We start from the raw sequence: 19,802 nt of genomic DNA, 5'->3' as shown, positions 1-19,802 counted from the left end.
CAGAGGGGAGACGGCAGACAGAGAACCTGTCGCTTTTAAGGACGTCACTGCCGAGGCTACGAGCGCCGACTTTGAAGAGTGGAATTCTCAATAATTCATCCCGTCCCCGACTGACTTTGTTCATCATGTCTAAATTTTAAACATGTCACGGGCTTACTAATATGTTCTACCTACCTCGGAGCTCCGACGGTGTGTTGTTGTATAATTAACTTGGCTGAATAGTTGGGGGAAATAACCCAGCTAAATATATATATCCTGACATTTTCAACTACCTAGTGAATTGTCCAGATGAGTATTAATAATTAGTCTTGCAAGATGCTGTTTGGATAATTTTCCACAAATAGCCTACATAACATATAAAACAAAACACAACAAATATATCTGGGTATTGAAAACCTCAAGGGACGCGACCGTGATGTATATATCGTGCAAACTGATGGAGTATATTATAGTACATTGTGGATTGTATATTGAGATGGCGGGTATGTGACATTGAAAATACACTTTATTACAACACAAAATAAATCGCTACAGCCTCAGTAATGAACCAGTGAAATTAGGGTATTTTATGATGCCTCTCTTAGGGATTGCATGGACAGCTGCAGTACACCGTTGAAATTAACCTGAAGTGGGGCCGCTGTCTCATTTGGGGACGTGAAATTTGTAGTCCCTGTGTGTCTCTATAGAGGCCTTGCACAGACGTCACAAAGTGGGCGGTACCGCGAGCCGCGGCCATTACGGCGATACTCCAGTTGTAAACAAACCGTGGAGTCAATAGCCTAGTAGCCGCTACTGCAGTCATTCACGTTTTTAATCACTGAAATGCATCAGCGATGTCAAAACAACAACAAAAAAATGCAAAGCGCGTCGGAAATGACAGGGAATACATGGAGGGACTTGGTCCGCCTGAAAGGGCACGGTATTTAGATAAATTAACCTTAATAGGCGGCCAAGACCCATACGAGGGCTCGGAGATCTAAAATAGGTCTGAGCCCGCCCCCTTTCTTTTTCACCAGGAAATAGCGTGAATAAAATCTGTTCATTGCCTGGTTGTGAGAAACCTCCGTGATGGCACCTTTTTGCAAGAGGGATGTGATCTCCTCCTGCAGAATGCCTACTTCCTGTCCACTCGCCTGAGAGAATAAGATCCTCTCGAAAGTGGGCGGTTTCGACACGAATTGGAGCCTGTATCCGGTCGCTATAGTGCGCATGATCCATGAGGATGCTCTGCACTCCCGCCATTTCAACAGATGACGTGACAGGGGGTTCCCCGTGTGTGGGGGGAGGCCCGCCTGTGTGGTGACGTCTTCTTGTGGCTTGTGGGCACGTTGAAACGGTTTGCCTAGCGGAAGACTCACCTTGTGTGGAATGTCTCCCTCTAGTGGTTTATTCGGGTAGTGAATAAAGAAATTGGCGTGACGGCCCCTGCCTGCAACAGCCTGTGCTGTTGCAGCATGGGTTATTTCTCCCATAGGTGGGCATATGCCCTTCAGAGTTCGTTTTGTTGTTTTGTGTTTTTTTCTTTAATGCAAGAAAAACATTTTGAACACTTTGTGAATTGCACATTACAACATTTTGGTACGTGTGTACATTGCTGCCCGTGGCACGTCCTTAAGCGCTTCGACGCCGGCTTGGAGGTGAGGTCCGTGACCACTCCCTCCGGCCTTGAACTCTGTGGGAGAAATTGGGGGGGTGAGGCTCTGACCCCCCTCAGGGAACCGCCAGGTGGGTCACTTCCGCTTCCCGGCTCCTCGTCCCCTGGGTCCTCCTCTGGGCTTGTAGTTCCTCTCATGGAAGGAGGGGAGTTCGTCATAGTCGATTTCCCCCTCTTCAAGACCAGCCCAGTCCTTAATAGGAGCTGTGCTGCGTGGTGGAGAGGGGTCTAGGCGGGCTGCGATGGTAGTAGAGGCCGCTGTGCGAAGACGGGGCTTCGCTATCGGCCTGGCGTAGCGCCCCTCCACAATATTTGGGATCTCGTGGCGAGGCCCAGCTACTGGGTGTCGAGCCTCGGTGTTCACCTGACGAGGTATCAGAGGGTGAGCGCTGGTAGACGTTCTTGGCGCCGCTTTTGGTCTGGCTCCACAAGCTTCGTAGCGGGCCTCGTTGGCCCTGTCTGCAGCTGCCTGGGAGGAGACCGTGGCTGTAGCGCAGCTACGAGGAGCCGGTATAGGCTGCTCTAGAGTGGGGTTCTCTGGCTGTGCGCGGCAAAGCTGGGGTGCTACGTGCCACCGGACTGTAGTCCAGCTTCTGCCTTGGTCTGGCCCGTGGAGGTTCCTGGGTGTAGTCATAGTGAAACGGGCTTCTTACGGGCTTCTTAGCCCCGTGAAACTAGCTAGCTGACGTTGAAGGAGGAACCCTTGTTAACTAACCGCGTCTGCGGTGCTAAGCTGGAGCTAGCTAGCGAGTGAGAGGCTTCGTAGCCCCCGAACGAGCTAGCTAACTAAAAAGGGTAGAACCTTCGTGGAGAGAAAAGTTAAGCTAAAAGTAGCGGGCTTCCTAGCCCCGAAACGAGAAGCTAGCGAGAATAAAAGGTAGAGCCTTGCTAAGCTAACCGCTAGCGTGGTGCTACGCTGTAGCTAGCGCTAGCCTTCTAGTCTGAAAAGGCGGTCTTTTAGAATTGTTCTAGATAGAACTTACTCAAACCGTGGAGCTTTGTTTCTGCAGAGTTTTGCGAAAAGTTTCTGTCGGAAGAAAGTCTCAGTATTAGGGAACCTTACGGTACTCGAGTTTGAACTCCGGTTTTCAAGGTATAAATCGCCCAAAACACTTGACTCAAAAACAGAAGCCTGTCCTAACAGGCAGAAGGAAAGAAGGAAAGCGAATGAAGACGCTATGACGTAGGCGCTCACTACATGCTTCGAGAAGCAGGGCGTCTGACGTCATCAGTCTTAAACCCACAGTACATATTTTGGATTAATATGTACTGTGGGAGTATATTAATGAAGTTTCTGCCCTTTTGCTCCGCAAAGGAAACATCCCATAGAGTGAAGTATTTCGTGAACGAATACTTAACAAAACCCAACAGCCAACCAGTGCTGAATTATCAGCATTATTCAGTGTTCTAAGCTCAAGTGGAACCAAACCTGCCATTTTATCACTGGTTAAGCCTTATTCTTGTTCCAAAAAACTTTCCTCTCGTGCTGAATGAATTGAGAAACGAAGCAGCAGTTCACATGGACTATAGGCCTACTAATCTCTTGTCTATTTGCAATGATATTAACATTTCCGTGTCTGATGAGCAAGCAAAGGCAGTTGAGCTAGCTACAAGGGATCAAGCTTCTTCTAAACTGTGGTTTCGATTTCGTGCTGGTCGTATTACAGCATCTAAAATGAAAACTGCATGCTGCACTGATCCGAACAAACCAGCACAGAGCCTCATCAAAAGTGTATGCTATCCTGAGTCATACAAATTTACATCAAAAGCCACTACCTGGGGATGTGATCATGAGACATAACACATGAATTCAAGTGTGCCATTCTTGGGTGCTTCCCCAGATGGCCTTGTTTCTTGTGATTGTTGTGGTGTCAATGCAATTGAAGTGAAATGTCCTTTCTGTGCCAAAGGTGACATGGTAGATAGAGTACCTTACTTGGTGAAGGATGATGATGGGAAGCTAAAACTAAATAGAAAACATCAGTATTTCTACCAGGTGCAAACTCAACTTGGAGTGTGAAAACTGGAATCTGCCTATTTTGTTGTTTGGACAGAGAAGGATCTGCATGTTGAGCCCATTTCATTTGATGAAGAGTTCTGGGGCATGCGAGAAAAGCAAGCACACTTTTGACAGAGCCATTATGCCAGAGTTATATTGGCAAGTTCTACACTAGGCTTTCATTTACAGTGGATAATGTGTCCTCTCCTCTCAACCTGGAGTCTCTGCTGCTGTTTCCGTCACTGCTGCTGTGTCCTCTCAACCTGGAGTCTCTGCTGCCGTGTCCTCTCAACCTGGAGTCTCTGCTGCCGTATCCTCTCAACCTGAAGTCTCTGCTGCCGTGTCCTCTCAACCTGGAGTCTCTGCTGCCGTGTCCTCTCAACCTGGAGTCTCTGCTGCCGTGTCCTCTCAACCTGAAGTCTCTGCTGCCGTGTCCTCTCAACCTGACGTCTCTGCTGCCGTGTCCTCTCAACCTGGAGTCTCTGTCTCTGCTGATTCACATGGTTCTGATGATGCTGAAAGTGCTAGCCAGCAAGAACAAACCTATTGTTCCTGTGGCCAGGTTGAGTTTGGTAAAATTATTTTTTGTGACAATGACAAATGTCATATTCAGTGGTTTCACTTTTCCTGTGTTAATGTTCAGGTTAAACCAAGAGGGAAATGGTATTGTCCCAACTGCCGTAAGCTACCTCAGTTTCTGCCAAAAAAAAAGGCCAATACATGTAAACAAAAGTAGATTGTTGTGTAGTTAAGCACTGCAGGCACTTTATTTGGAATATGCACCTTTTAGAAAATGCTATTTGTTTTGCATTTTTTCCCGGCACATTTTAATGCTTTTCTGAAAAATAAAGTGTTCTGATAATGGTATACTGTTCCATTGTAGTGTTATCATGTTATGCTGCTGTACCACACAAAACAGACTCAACTTTAGGCTATACAAATAGTATCTTTATTGACAAAATGCATAAAACATTTAGTCAAAATCAACAATTGTTGGGCAAAGGTTCACCAAAGCCTCCTCTGTCCTCCTAGCATTCAACACCCCCTGCTGACAGACAGGTTCTGCCCCAGCCAGTAGGGAGTAGGCTACATGCAGCGACAAAGATCACCCTCGGTGCCCCCTGTCCCGCCCCTGAACATGGCCAATTGTGTTTGTGAAGAAACTTGGCTAAACCGGTGGCAACGCGGTTCGATTCGATTCTAATCGACATTAGAACACCTAGACTCCACTGTGGTTAGCAGGTACACTGCCTCACGTTAGCCCAGTTATTTTTTTGGAGTGACTACATACATTGGAATTTAAAGCCTTGTCTTATATGGGCACCGTTTGAACGCCCTTATTATGGAAGGATTTGTCTGACAAATGATTGCTCGCTCGGGCTTTAGTACTGCAGAGTATTTGACTGTTGACCAATCAGATTCCACTAGTACTGAATGGTATATGACTTGGAAAAAGTATCGTCTTTTACTGTTCTGTTCTCAATGTGTGTGGAGGGTACACAGATAAACAGACAGCTAACAGTTGACTTGGAGAGACGGTCAGAGGCAGAGTAAAGTTTTGAAGGGGCTTTTCCTTCTTCTGACCGTCTCTCCAAGTCAACTGTTAGCTGTCTGTTTATCTGTGTACCCTCCACACACATTGAGAACAGAACAGTAAAAAGACGATACTTTCCAAGACATGAACAGAAAGTGAGAAGGAATACTGTTGCTAAGCAGTTGCACAGTGACCACATGGTCTGACATTTAGCTTAAATTAAATTTGTACAACCAAAACAGTTGTTAATTTAGGTGCATACAAAATAGCCATGACCAGACTATGCATAAGCTGATCCCAGGATGTTACACAGGTGAATAGAGTGGGAGGAATAGGAAAGGAAAAGATCAGCTTTTAGGTTAAGAGTCATGAATAGTAAAAAGTCAGGAATAAGAAAAGAAGAAGCAGAGATAAAAGTGGAATGTCGTTCTGACGGAGTATAGTAGCCAGTCGGCAAGATACCGAGGCTAGATCATTTAATACTAGTCCTTACCAGTTCTGAATATATGGACACCAAAGGATGTAGGTAATGCGATGTAATAGATCACATTACTGATAGGGAGGGAATTGTTTATAGATGATCTTGGGAAGTTGGGTGCGTGCGTGCGTGCGTGCGTGCGTGCGTGCGTGCGTGCGTGCGTGCGTGTCAGACAGGGTTGCTGCTATGGTAACGAAACACTCTCCACACACTGATCAGACCAGACAGACAGACAGACAGACAGACAGACAGGGTTCATTATAAATAGCTCATTCAGCTGTGAGTGCGGACAGGTCATCTGGAGTGTGGATCGTCAGGTGAGTTTGTCTGTTCTGTTGTCTCTGTTCGTCTCACACCTACCTACCTACCTACCTACCTACCTACCTACCTACCTACCTACCGTAGGCTGTGATGTCATCTCTATTAGACCATTGGTTCCCAAACACTGGGTCGGTACCCATGTGTGGGTCACGGACACATTATTATGGTTCCCTTTAGTATTATTATTATTCTGGGTGCCTGCCATGCAATGGCAGAAACACAGGTTGAAATCTAAAAGGCATACTTAATCGTAATTCTGGGTGCCTGCCATGCAATGGCAGAAACACAGGTTGAAATCTAAAACGCATACTTAACTAGAAACAAATTTCAAGAAATTTGACTGGGTGCCTGCAGCTCGCCAAGTCTGTGCAGCATTTGAGCCACGGACCACCATTTGATGACATTTAGCCTCTCAGACCCTGTAAGGGTCCATTTGGTTGACTTTCAATGGGGTATTTTGTCTAAGTTTATTGCACATTACGTTGCCACCAACATTCTAATGCTAACATGCTAATGCTAACATGCTAAAATGCTAATGCTAACATGCTAATGCTAACATGCTAATATGCTAATATGCTAATATGCTAACATGCTAATGCAAACATGCTAACATGCTAATGCTAACATGCTAATGTTAACATGCTAACATGCTAATGCTAACATGCTAATGCTAACATGCTAACATGCTAATGCTAACATGCTAACATGCTAATGCTAACATGCTAACATGCTAATGCTAACATGCTAATGCTAACATGCTAACATGCTAATGCTAACATGCTAATGCTAACATGCTAATGCTAACATACTAATATGCTAATGCTAACATGCTAACATGCTAATGCTAACATGCTAATGCTAACATGCTAATGCTAACATACTAATATGCTAATGCTAACATGCTAATGCTAACATGCTAATGCTAACATGCTAAGGGGTCCATTTGGTTTCGCTCAGGGGGGCGGCCCGGTTCTGGCGAGCCGTCCCGCGTCCGAAACGGTTGAGAAATGACAGAGTTACGTGTTTCCCCGAATTTGTCTATTGACTTTCAATGTGTGTGTGTGCGTGCACATGTGTGCATGTGCGTGTGTGCGCGCGTGTGTGCGAGTTGGTCAGGTGACCTTGAATCATTAACAAAGTATCATTTTCACCTGGGCTAGTCTATGCAATGCAAACAGTATTGAAAGTTAAAAGCACACTGACTCTCAATGAGAGAGCGTATGTCCGAACAAATTGCTCTATCGCAAAAAGTAAAAGTCGAATGCGATTTTTGTTTTCGCCGTGAGTGACCCGAGACATTGAGGTACGCCGTGTGCGATCGTGGTATTGGTACGATAAAAAACGTGGTTATAAGAGCGAGTTAAGAATTGTATTTGTGATGAAAAAATTGCTGACTCATTCAGGCATTTAACAGTTTTTGACACATTATGATGGTACACCTGTCGCTTTCAGGGCTGTAGTTCACGTACTGTATGTATCTGGGCTATGGTTGTGACATTGGGTGAAAGAGGACGAGTGTGGCTACAAAATTACCAAAACCCATGCGTGTAAAGTGAATATTTTGGCCGTGACGGCGATTTGTTCGGAGAATTTCGGTACAGGCTTCACAGTGGCTTCTCACTCTAACCGGCTCTCTCTCTGGGCGTGCGACACTCTGAGTCGAGATTATTGCTCAGACCACACACACTTTGAACTGCGATAGCGGGCAAACCGTGCAACGTATTTGAATTCCGTCTGAACCACCACAAAGTCGATGGCCTCGTGTGCTGTTTGACGTTTAAATCGTGTTTCTACGTACCAGTATGCCAGAGCAATGTGGCTCCAAAGTAACGTGTCGTTTTCTGTTTTTACCCGCGTCTCCCCATCGACTTTGAATGGGGCATTTTTCGCGTCGTTTATTGCGAATTATGTCGGCACGGTAACACGAATCGGAAAAAAAAGCACAAGCACACCATTCCCGGCCGAGCCGCACGTTTTGATGTATATATTGCGGGGCTTTGGTAAACCGTGCGGCCGGCCATAGACGTTGAAGTTCCGGAACATGTATTGTTTATAATTATTCTGGGTGCCTGCCATGCAATGGCAGAAACACAGGTTGAAATCTAAAACGCATACTTAATCGTAATAAATCGTCTCCACCAAGCCAGCTCAGGTTTTGGCCTCCTGGTGGCGCTATAATAGGCCAATGTGAAAAGGGTGCCATTTCTTCATACGCCTTTGATGGCAATTGGATGATTTGAGGCATTTTGTTCCAAAAATGTGTTTTGCAAAAATCAACCTGTTGGTGGCGCTATAACAGGCCAATGTGAAAAGGGTGGGATATATTCCTCAGCCTAGTAAGAAAATGTGTGAAAGATTTCACGTAAATTGCATGCTGCGTTCATGATTTGAGGCTTTTGTTCAAAACGGGGCAATCTTGCAAACTGTGAAAGCCAATTATAGCCAATTAGGATGGAATATGAAATATCGGACAGATCCGACTTGAGCACATGACCATAGAGATACTGTGTAACGATTTGTGAGATTTTTGGACAGAATCTGGAGGAATAATATCAAAAAATGTGTTTTACAAAAGTCGGCCTCTTGGTGGCGCTATAAAAGGCAGATGCGGAAAATGCAGGTCAAAGGTTTGTCCTTGGCCTCTAGAGAGTGTGCATGCAACGTTTAACGCAGATCGGTGCAGTTTTAGGTAAAAAATGTGAAAAGCTGCCTCATGGTGGCGCTATAACAGGCCGTTCCGGAAAATGTGGGGCAGAGGTTCATCGTTGGCATCCAGGGAGTGTGTGTGCAAAGTTTGGCATCGACCGGGTTAACGGTGCCGGAGATTAGCTGGTAACAGACGGACGGAGAAGGACGGACACACACACGGACGGAGTGCAAAACATACTCTCTCCCCATGCCTTCGGCCTGGTGGAGACAAAAATGCCATGTCATAACCATGTTTATTGAAAGAAACTGTCATACATTTACACTGATTGCTCCATCACCTTTTTATTTCCACTGCTGTGTAATGTGTTTGGCATGCTCTGAATGAAAAAATAACTCTAAACCCATATGTCACAATAACCATGTTTATTAATACTGGAAGGAAATCATCTGTATCAAATCGTTTTGCAATGTAAATAATCAATTGTATTAATATACTAAGTACTTGTGCATTGTATTTAGCAATTTTAAGAAGAAGAAAAAAAAGATGGCTTTAATTACTTTTCCATTCCATATTATAGCTACACTGAGTCTATCAATAAATGTGTGTATTCTCTGTGTTCATGTCAAGGCGTGGTTTGTCCATATGTGTTCAAATACAATGCCCGAATCTATTTGCCAGAGAATCACTGTGTTTACTTATTTATATCCATACTAATAAATATTCCCTTAAAAACCTGCACTATCCACAAGTTTCAAACATATTTAATGTATTTACTAAATAGTTACTGTATCGATTTTAAATCATTGAATCGTATCATATCGTAGATAGATACCTATACGATATTTTGAAAATAGCAGATCTACAGTTTTCAAATAAATGTAGTGGAGTAAACGTACTATAGACTTTTGTCCCCCTCTGAGATGTAGTGGAGTAGAAGTAGAAGTATTGGAAATACACAAGTAAAAGTACAAATATGATTGTACTTCTGCACAGTACTTAAGTCAATGTAGCCTACTCAGTTCACTGCCGATTGGCACGTTTTATTTATTTATTTATTTATTGTGAAATGGGTGAGAGGTATAGAGCCAGCCATAACAGTGCTTACTATCGCCTCTGTTTGTGCAGCACTATTGTGGTTCATCCAATGAGTGGGGTGGGGAGAGGAGGGGGGGGGGGGGACATTAGAGTTACCCCTAAATGACCTCCTGCCCGTGGGTCCTTTTAGGTATGGAATGATTGGAAGTGGAGACTCATTGAGAACATAAAGGAGGACTGTGTGAAGTATGATGCTTTAGTGCCATCTAGAGGCGAAACATATACACTTCAATACTGTGAAATAAAGTTTTATGTCAAACTATGGTAGCCTACATACCTGAGAGGACTCAACAAATTAACAAAATGTCGTAGGAAAGTGATTATAATGACTTTGTATAGGATTTGTCTCATTTCCTCAGTGTTGAAAGGAGTGACATTGAACCCAGCAGCTTGCTACGAATTATTCTCTGCATTACATGCATTATTAAATGCATAATTGAATGCGCATGTTTTTCTCTTTCTTTCTCTCCACGGATTGTTCTCTGGAAAATATCAGATGTACAAGCTCACAACCATGAATGGTTCCTCAAAGAACATTCTTTGAACCATTAACCTCTTAAACCCTGAAAAGATCAGAGCTACAAGCTTTGAGCTTTGAGCTCTGTTTGTTTGTGAGGCTGAGATACAGGCCCCACGTCTGCACTTGGTGACAACTATACAGTGGCAACACATTTGAGAACCACTGACATAGAAACGTAGGGTTTTTCAGAAAACTGTCAGAATTTAGAAGACATTTGTACAATCGTTCCCAGGTCTAAGAACTAAATAATTGCCCCCCCCCCCCCTCCCCTACCAGTCAGAGCATGCTCTCTGTTGAGCCTGTGAATTGTAGAAGGAGCTCTGTCTAACACATTTGCCTTTCAATGGAAGTGAAACTGCATGTGATAACAACTGTCTGTTATTCCTGATTCTCTATTCTTTAATCCCTGTTCAATACATCCCACCTGTGACCTGACTCTCTCTCTCTCTCTCTCTCTCTCTCTCTTCTCTCTCTCTCTCTCTCTCTCTCTCTCTCTCTCTCTCTCTCTCTCTCTCTCTCTCAGGTGCACCAGGCTTTTCAACCTAATTGACTCTGGCCCCCGGCGATGCCCCTGCACCAGTAATGTATGGGAATGATTGAAAATCTAATAATCATTAAATCATCACAATAATTACCTTGGGAGACATATGTCTAGCTTGCAGATCATTTGATAACTATATTATAGTGAGAAATACATCAACAACAACTACAGAGAAAACCATACTGAGTGTACAAAACGGAGCCAAATGGAGCCTTAAGAGGGCCATTTGATTCCTTATCCCCAAGTATGCACAGTAAATTCTTCTTCGTTAATTAGTGGTCTTACCGGTCAGAGAGCACACTCATGTTCTCGTTTTATATTTATTTATCCATTTGTAACTCCAAATGGAACCAAAGGGAGCTCAATTTGTACTCTCTTGAGTTAAATAAAAAGCTCTTTACACACGGTTTATGGTGTGGCTCTGTATGACTGTCTATATAGGTGGGATGTCTGTGAGATTAGCTCAGGACAAACTGAACACAGAAGATACACAAACAGCAGGGACCTTAAACACTACCAAATGTTACAGTATAACATTGTTGTTTTTGGAAGCAAATCTCTATTTTAGTTTTATTCATAGTCTCTTGAAACGTTTTCATTTAGTTTTAGTCACATTTTAGTCACCTGGAATGTTTTGGTGTTTAGTCTAGTTTTTGACAACTAAATCTACAGTTGATTTAGTCGACTAAAATGTGTTTTGGTGGGCCTTGATGCCGTCATAATGACTGTTTTTTACACTTGCTGAGATCATTTGAACTAGCTGATAAGAGTTGGTGCTGACTCTCAAGGCCAGCATTCATATCTCTGTGTGTATAACAGTCTATAAGGGTCCACGGGCGTTCGCCATTGATCAGTGAAACCTTTGCAAAAAATCACACCCGTGTGAACTGAGTGGTGCCTGATCAGCTGTGGTCTGACGTAATGTCAGTGACCATAGTAACCATGCTCACCTGTGCACGGACACGTACACAGGTACACGGACACGTACACAGGTACACAAACATAGCTGGTTATTGGAGTGGTTTGCACCACTCAAAAAAGAGGACAAAAACAAGACCTGAGAACTATTAATGGACAGTTGATTGGCCGTCGCGGTAGAGCGCGACCCTCAATCACCCATTGGAATGTAAATGCATGCCTTTCAGCCTTTGTATACTACTCGTCTGGCAGGTATATCTCTTTGAAAACCTTTAGTGCTACGATTGTGCGCGGGGAGACGACAATTAACACATCTTGCCTGTCTAAAATGTAATTCCTGGAAACGCCACTGGTCTTTACCCAGTAATTAGAAAGTTGGACCACACGTGACATTTCCATTATAATTACACCTCCTCACACACACACACCACCCTGTGACAAATACGCTAAAACAGGTGTCATAATACAAATGTCTTTCTTTTTTACAAATTGGACTTCACTATGTAACAAGAATTATAAAACTTTTAAATAAAATTTAAACCATCTCGGTCACAGGAATTCACATTATCATGCGTTTTCTGCAGACCGGTCTGGCCCCAAGCACTGGGTGAGTGTTTTGCAGAAACCAAAAAGTGGTAGATGTTTTTTTTCCACTTTTTGGTTTCTGAAAAACACTCACCCGGTACTGGCACCCACCCGGGCCAGACAGGTCCTCAGAAGACACTTGATAATGTGAATTCCTGTGACCAGATGGTTTATCTGGCCCACATGCCCCTCATTTCTGCAGTTTATATGTAATGCGGAGGAGCTCTGTGGTGTTCCTCATCTTCTCCACTTGTTGCTGAAGAGGAAGATTAGCATCTAAAAATGCTTTGCATATTTTGGCATAGCTTGCCAAACTCTGCTTTTCTTTAATCATTGGCAGCTCTCCAAAATCCCCACCCTCTCCCGCAATGAGGACATCCGCGATGACCGCTGTCCCCGCAATGGTGTTACGGTCCACATCGAGCTCCTCACAGGTCCTCGACATGCTGCGGGTCTTCTTGAAGAATTTGAGGAACTTTTTGTAGCGATGTATCACATCCTCTGGGCTCTGAACTACAAGAGAAAAAAAATATATATATAAATTAAGACCGTTATAATTAAAATGATGACCAGTACTACATTCCAGGCTTAAATTGATCTAGCCCTGGACACTTAACCGTAGGACCAGCCTTGACTATGGTAAATGTGAGATTGTGAGTTGGTGGAATATACAGTATAACATAACAGATCTACAAGCTCATAGTGCAGCACTCGGTGCTACGCTAAGCTTGTAGATCTGCCAAGTTATCTTAGCATTATGCTTGATGGAAAAATAAAAGACACGAGTCATGACTATGGTATACTGAATTTATGATGGCAATGTGACTGCAGTGTCACAATAAAAGATGCTTCTACTAAGATGAAAATCTTCCATAGACCTTGCCATGTGTGAGAGTCTGAAAGCTTCCTAAGGCTATAAAAATCAGACCAGTCTGAAGCGAGTGGTGCAACAGCACCCCCTATTGGTACTCTAAGCATCGGGACATAGTCACATAGGTTAGGACATAGGTTGGGACATAGGGACAAAGCTGTTCCTTGGAGTGGTTGCACCACTCAAACAGGGGGTGCATTTAACATTTGGGAGCACTTACAAAAACATTGGTGCATTAGGTGCTGCAGTGTGATGTAAGCCAGTGTTTCTCAGATTTCAAGGTTCCCCTTTAACTCTGACAGAGCATAAATGTCCTTGTACACTATCAAGAATTAGACTTGTATGGATCAATTTAGAATCCCCTAAAGGAAAGGTCAAGGTCAAGTTTATTCATATGTCCCAAACTGGGCACTTCGTTTTACAGCAGATAATGAAGCTCTCAAAGACATTACAAACAGTACAACATATGACAACAGACATACGTATACATTAACACAAGATACAGATGTTACATTAAATATAAAGTGCAACCAGGGCTAAAGTGCACCGAATGTAACTACCATCTACTTCCTCCTGCTTCCCTTGTTAATGGCTCGGATGGAGGTAGGTATGAATGGAAATTTGTACCTGTTTTTGTAACAGGGGTCTTTAGCCATTGGCCGGATGGCAGGAATTCATATTCCCGGTATAGGGGGTGAGAGCTGTCTGCTCTAATACATTATGCTTTTTTTAGCACCTGCTCATCATATAAATAACTCAGGCAGCTGAATTTTGCCCCCACAATTTTGATGGCCCCCTTAACAACCCCGTTAAGGGCATTTTTCTGTCTGATACCGAGGTTACCATACCAGCAAATGGCAGCAAAGGTGAGGACAGACTCAATGAAGGATCTATAAAATAAAATCATCAGTGATTTATCGACCTGAAATTTGGCCAACTTTCTTAGGCAGAAAAGGCGCTGCTGAGAACCACTGATGTAAGTAACAGGGGGGTGTGTGTGTGTGTGTGTGTGTGTGTGTGTGCCCGCGCGCACGCATGCATGCATGTATTGTACAGAAAGAAGCAATGTGAGTAATCTTTTTTACCTCGCTTTCCAAATGAAGCCTGCTTCTTCAGCTTCTTCGGCCTGCGGTCATCTGAAGAGGAGCCTGAAGAAGACGACTTCCTCCGTCTTTTCTTCTCTTTCCTCTTTTTAGAGAAGGAATCGGAGTCGGAGTTCGAGGAGATGGAGTAATCTCCACGGCTCCTTTTGCGTGACCCTTAAAGGTTCAGGTACAGGTTAATTTATTTGTTTGTCCCCGAAGGGCGATTTGGTTTACAGCAAAGCATAACAGGCCGACACATGAATCACATAAAACACAGTAAAAAGAGCATGGTACACATATAAAATAAAATAAACAGTTCAAGGTTTCAGTGTAGCAAGGAAGCAGCCTGTACTCAGAGCTGAGGGGATGGGAGTTGTCCGAAGAAATGGACTTGGCTTTCTTAAGCACCTGGTTTTTAAAGACATGATCCAGGCTACTGAAATTTACTCTGCTATTTTTTAGGCCGTTCTCACAATCCTACCAAGCTGATTTTTCATGATAATTGCAGCAACACCACAAAACCAATAACATGAGTACTTATGTTAACTAAATGCATTTGCAATTAAATTAAAAAAAACACATCGCACTGCGACACGTTTTGAGCTTGTAGATCGGCTAGTTTTTGCTACGACAGCAATGTGGCCCTCTGGAGTGAGTGTGGACATAATAGTGGCCCTCCATCGTCACAGTTTCCCACCCCTGCTTTAACTAATCAAGACTCCTTTAGATTGTAGTAGAGCCTTACATGTTGTTTTTGGGAGGAACCGTCTAGTTACCTTTTGAAGTTAGGGGGCCGGCCTCTGAGAAGCGAGCCTTCTCTAGATGGAAGTCTCGCTGCTCCTTGAGGAGTCTGTTCTCCTCCTTTAAGAGATGAATCTCCTCTTTGAGGAGCCGGTTCTGCCCTTTAATGTGATATAAATCACTCTTGGATTTATCCATGGTGGATGACATGGTATGTTGAACCTCTTCAACTGAAAAGGATGCAGAAAGATGTATTCAATACTTTGTCTTTACTCCCTAAGCTGTTCTCGCTTTGTAAGGAATGTTCTATTTGCCCAAAGGTCATGCCCACGTGCCCGAAAAGTAAATTTTCCATTATAAAATAGTTAACATTAAATCCAAACGATAACTGCCGAGTGGCGACAGTCACTTGGAAAATCCAGAATGAGCGAAACTGCTAGTAGTACAAAGTAGCATTGTTCTTCATAAATAGCCAATAATGTGTAATGAAGATGGAATGCACTTGACAGTCAGTGTTATGGGGTTCAGCATATTGATGTGATTGGTGATCAACTTGTATGACTGAGAGTATATAGCCTGTATGTTGTAACGGTTTCCGCAGTTAAATGGTTATTTGTCTTAGGGGTGCCAGGTAGATCTAGTCTACCAGATAAATGTTATTTCTCCTTTGTTATGAGTTCTTCCTCATCTGGGTACCACTGGGAAACCGACACAGGACTTACATATTAAAATGTAAACCCTTATACGAAGAAATAAACACACAAAACACGTTATCAACTCAGTTTCAGAATTATATATTGAAGGAATGCAACCAACAAACTCAGTTCATCACAGTTCATGAGACAAAACAACAGTTAAATCAAAATGTTTGTAAATAAACCAAAATAAACAAAAACAGGTATTCAGCAATTCAGAGCACCGTGGTTACACACGTAACCTACGCTCGAAACCACCCGTCAATTCAGTTCATGTCAACCGTTTTGCCGTTTACCAGGCCCAGTTCATTAATAAATAAAACAGGGGACCACAGGCAGACGATTGTTCCAGCTCCCCGCAACGTGAATGTTAATGAACGATTAGTACTCCGTCTGTCCGATCAGATCGGCTCTTAATAAGTTTCCAAACAAAACAATAAACAAAATAAGCGCTTGAAATAATAAAGGGGGAAAATACCACTGCTCCGTGTGTGATAGATGACAGGGGCAGAGACAGGTCAAGATGCGGGGATCGTTGTAGGTTGTCGTTTATTGTCGTCCGTTGAATGGTTGTTTGTAGCTCTGCAGGTTTGATTAACGCCCGAGGCTACGCCACTTTACGGACCAAAACGGCACGGAACACACTCAAATCGAGGGGCTAACTTCCTCGTTCAGTAGTGACAGGTCCAACACTGAACATCTCGCTCTTCCACTCTGTCTGTCTGTCTGTTGCACTCCCACTCGCTCTCGCACCGGCGCACTCAACGGGACATTTCAATAGGCGGCTCCCAGGGGTGAGTGACAGGTGTCACGGTAGACGGCTCGGGGACCATTTCGGGCCGTCACACACCTCCCCCCCTGAAAAAAGTAAGGTCCTATCCTTACGTCCATTTACTTCCCATATCGTTTTGGGCTCCTTTTCCTCAACTGGTATTGACCAGTAGGGGCTTTAGTCGTCACAGGGTTCTCTGAGGGGACAGAAATTTTAGTTGGGGAGACTTCAGAGTCCGGAAAACCAAGGAAGGTCTCCTCGTCGCTTTCCTCCTCCAGGATATCCAGAACTTTACGGCGCTCCAGTTCCTCCATTTCCTCTGCCGAGGGGTAACAGGCCTTAAGACGTGAGACATGGACAACACGCATGTCTTCACCTGTTTCTTCCTTAACCGCTCGATAGTTCAGAGGGCCCAGCTGCTCCACAATCCTATATGGACCTTGCCATTTTGGGGCTAGCTTGGCTGCAAAGGATTTTTCCTTCTTCGAATACGGGTGGGTCCTTAACCACACCCGATCCCGTACTTGGAACTGGACTTCCCGTCTCTTCTTATCGTAGTTCCTCTTCTGTTTCACTCTGGCTTTTGTCAGATTCTCATTGACAAGAGCTTTCAAGTCATGAAGCTGAACTACCTGGTCGTAGCATGCAGAATCTGGCGTAGCGTTCTGAGGTTGAAGAGCCTGGTCCAAGGGTCCACGAAGAGGACGGCTTAGGTTCAACTCTGCAGGCGTCACTCCAATAGACTCTTGCCTGGCTGAGTTAAGCGCAAAGCGGAACTCATGAAGGTGCTGATCCCAGTGTTTGTGCTGGGTCCCTACGTAAGAGGCTATCATCGTCTTCAGAGTTCGATTCACTCTCTCCGTGAGATTCGTTTGAGGGTGATATGCTGTGGTCAGCTTGTGTTTCAAGTTCCACCTTTGGCAGGTCTCCTCGAAGAGGTCTGAGACAAACTGAGAACCTCTGTCTGAAAGGATGAAGTCTGGTACTCCCCAGCGCGTCAATATCTCCCTTGTGAGAATGTTGGAGACGGTCTTTGCAGTTGCCTGACGAAGACCAACGAGCTCTACCCACTTGGAGTAGTAATCCACAAAGACAAGTAAGTACTCGTTTTGTTTGGAGCTCTTTGGGAATGGACCCATTATGTCCACTCCTAACATTTCCCACGGTTGGGAGACAATGGTTTGCTGCAACATCCCAGCAGTCTTTCGGCCTTCAGGCTTGTACACTTGGCAAAGTGGTTTTGGGGTGGGTCTTGACATCCAAGCTGAGGTTTGGCCAGTACAGTACTGCCTGAAGTCGTTTGTACGTTTTGAATCTGCCCAGATGACCTGCTATTGGGTGTTCATGGAAGTGTTGTAAGAGTGATAGACGGAAAGGTTGTGGAATGTATACTTGGTAGAGGGTTCTGTGGGGCAACTCTAAGATACGGTACACTTTGTCCTCAATGATGGTCAACTTTGTGGTAGGGTTGATGACCTGTTCTCCCTCATCCAGAATTTTCTGGTAGATGACCTGTGTTTCAGGATCTTCCTGCTGGGCTTTCCACACAAGTGACGAATGGTCAGTGACGACAGTGAAGAACCTGCCTTCAAGATAGTATCGCCACTTTTCCAGAGCCCACACAAGAGCAAGACATTCCTTTTCGGTGGTTGAATAGTTGCGTTCAGCTCTGTTCAGGGTTCTACTGGCGAATGCCAGCACTTCTTCAGTACCAAGTCCAGTCCGTTGAGCGAGTACTGCTCCCACACCGACATCGCTGGCATCAGTGTATACCACAAAGGCTAAATCAAAGTTTGGGTGTCCAAGTATTGGAGGGGTGACAAGATGGTGTTTCAGGGTGTCGAAGGCAGTCTGACACGCAGCCGTCCATTTAAACTTTGCCCCCTTCCGCTTCAAGGCATTCAGAGGATCGGCTATATGCGAGAAGTTGGGTACGGTATGTACCCAACTTCTCGCATATAGCCGATGGTACCAGCCGGCCATGCCCAGAAATCTCTGTAGAGCCTTGAGGTTTGTTGGTACAGGCAAGTCCTGGACTGCGCTGACCTTTCCAGGATCCACAAATTTATCCATCAGCCAATGCCGCGTTCCACAGGAACTAAAGATGGCGAGAGTAATTCGACTCTTCAAAAAAGGAAGCAAACTAGATACTGGCAACTACCGCCCTGTCTCCATTCTATGTTCCACCTAAAAAATAATAGAGAGACTAATTTATGAGCAAATTAGTAATTATTTAAGTGAACGCAAGCTGCTGTTCGAATTTCAATCTGGATTCAGAACATCGCACTCCACTGACACATGCCTACTATATTTGAATGACTACATCAAACACGAGGTAGACTCAGGCAAATACTGCGGCATGGTCATGCTGGACCTTCAAAAGGCATTTGATACCGTAAATCATTCGATCCTGCTGGAAAAAATGAGGGCGACTGGTTTTGATAGTAAATCTTTAGAGTGGATGAGGTCCTACCTTGAGGGAAGAGAACAAATGGTTGACATAAACGGAACCATGTCCTCCTCCCTTCCAGTGAACTGTGGGGTCCATCAAGGAAGCATGCTAGGACCATTAATGTTTCTACTTTATATTAACGACATGAGTGTAATTGCAAATTGTTCCTGTTTGCCGACGACTCAGCACTCCTGATATCGGGAGAAGACAAAAAACAGGTTGAAGAGGCTCTCTGTACAGAACTCACGAAAATCCGAACATGGCTTACCGATAACAAACTCTCATTACATCTTGGGAAAACGGAATCCATTCTTTTCGGGTCCAACCGTTCCCTTAGCAGAATAAATGTTCATGATTTGAAGGTCCAAGTTGACAATATAGTAATCTCTAGCAAAGAAGAGGTTACATATCTAGGCTGTATCCTTGACAATAAGCTGACAGGTGAAAGCATGGCAACAAGGGCGATCAAAAGAGCAAATCAAAGGACAAGATTCCTGGCCAGAATTTCCTCCTTTGTCAACAAAAGGGCTCTCAGGACTTTAGCAGGAGCACTCATACAGCCCATCTTTGACTATGCTTGCACATCCTGGTTCTCTAACATCTCAATAGCACAGAAGAACAAGCTCCAAATCTCCCAAAACAAACTAATTCGACTTCTTCTAGGCCTGGGACCAATGACCCACCTATATGCAGAGCATCTGGATAACATTGGCTGGCTCCGGGTAGAAGACAGGGTCAATCAACAGTTTGTTCAACACTTCCTGGAGGTCCTGGAAATGTTGTTCTCTGTCCTGGGAATAGATTATTATATCGTCAAGATATACAAAGCAGTTTTTCCCCTTCAGCTCACCCAATGCGGTCTCCATGAGTCTTTGGAAGGTGGCTGGCGCG

Source organism: Electrona antarctica (genome assembly GCF_951216825.1).
Source record: "Electrona antarctica genome assembly, contig: scaffold_146, whole genome shotgun sequence".
Taxonomy (NCBI): domain Eukaryota; kingdom Metazoa; phylum Chordata; class Actinopteri; order Myctophiformes; family Myctophidae; genus Electrona; species Electrona antarctica.
The sequence above is the reverse complement of the archived record's forward strand: the minus strand, read 5'-3'. Positions refer to the sequence as shown.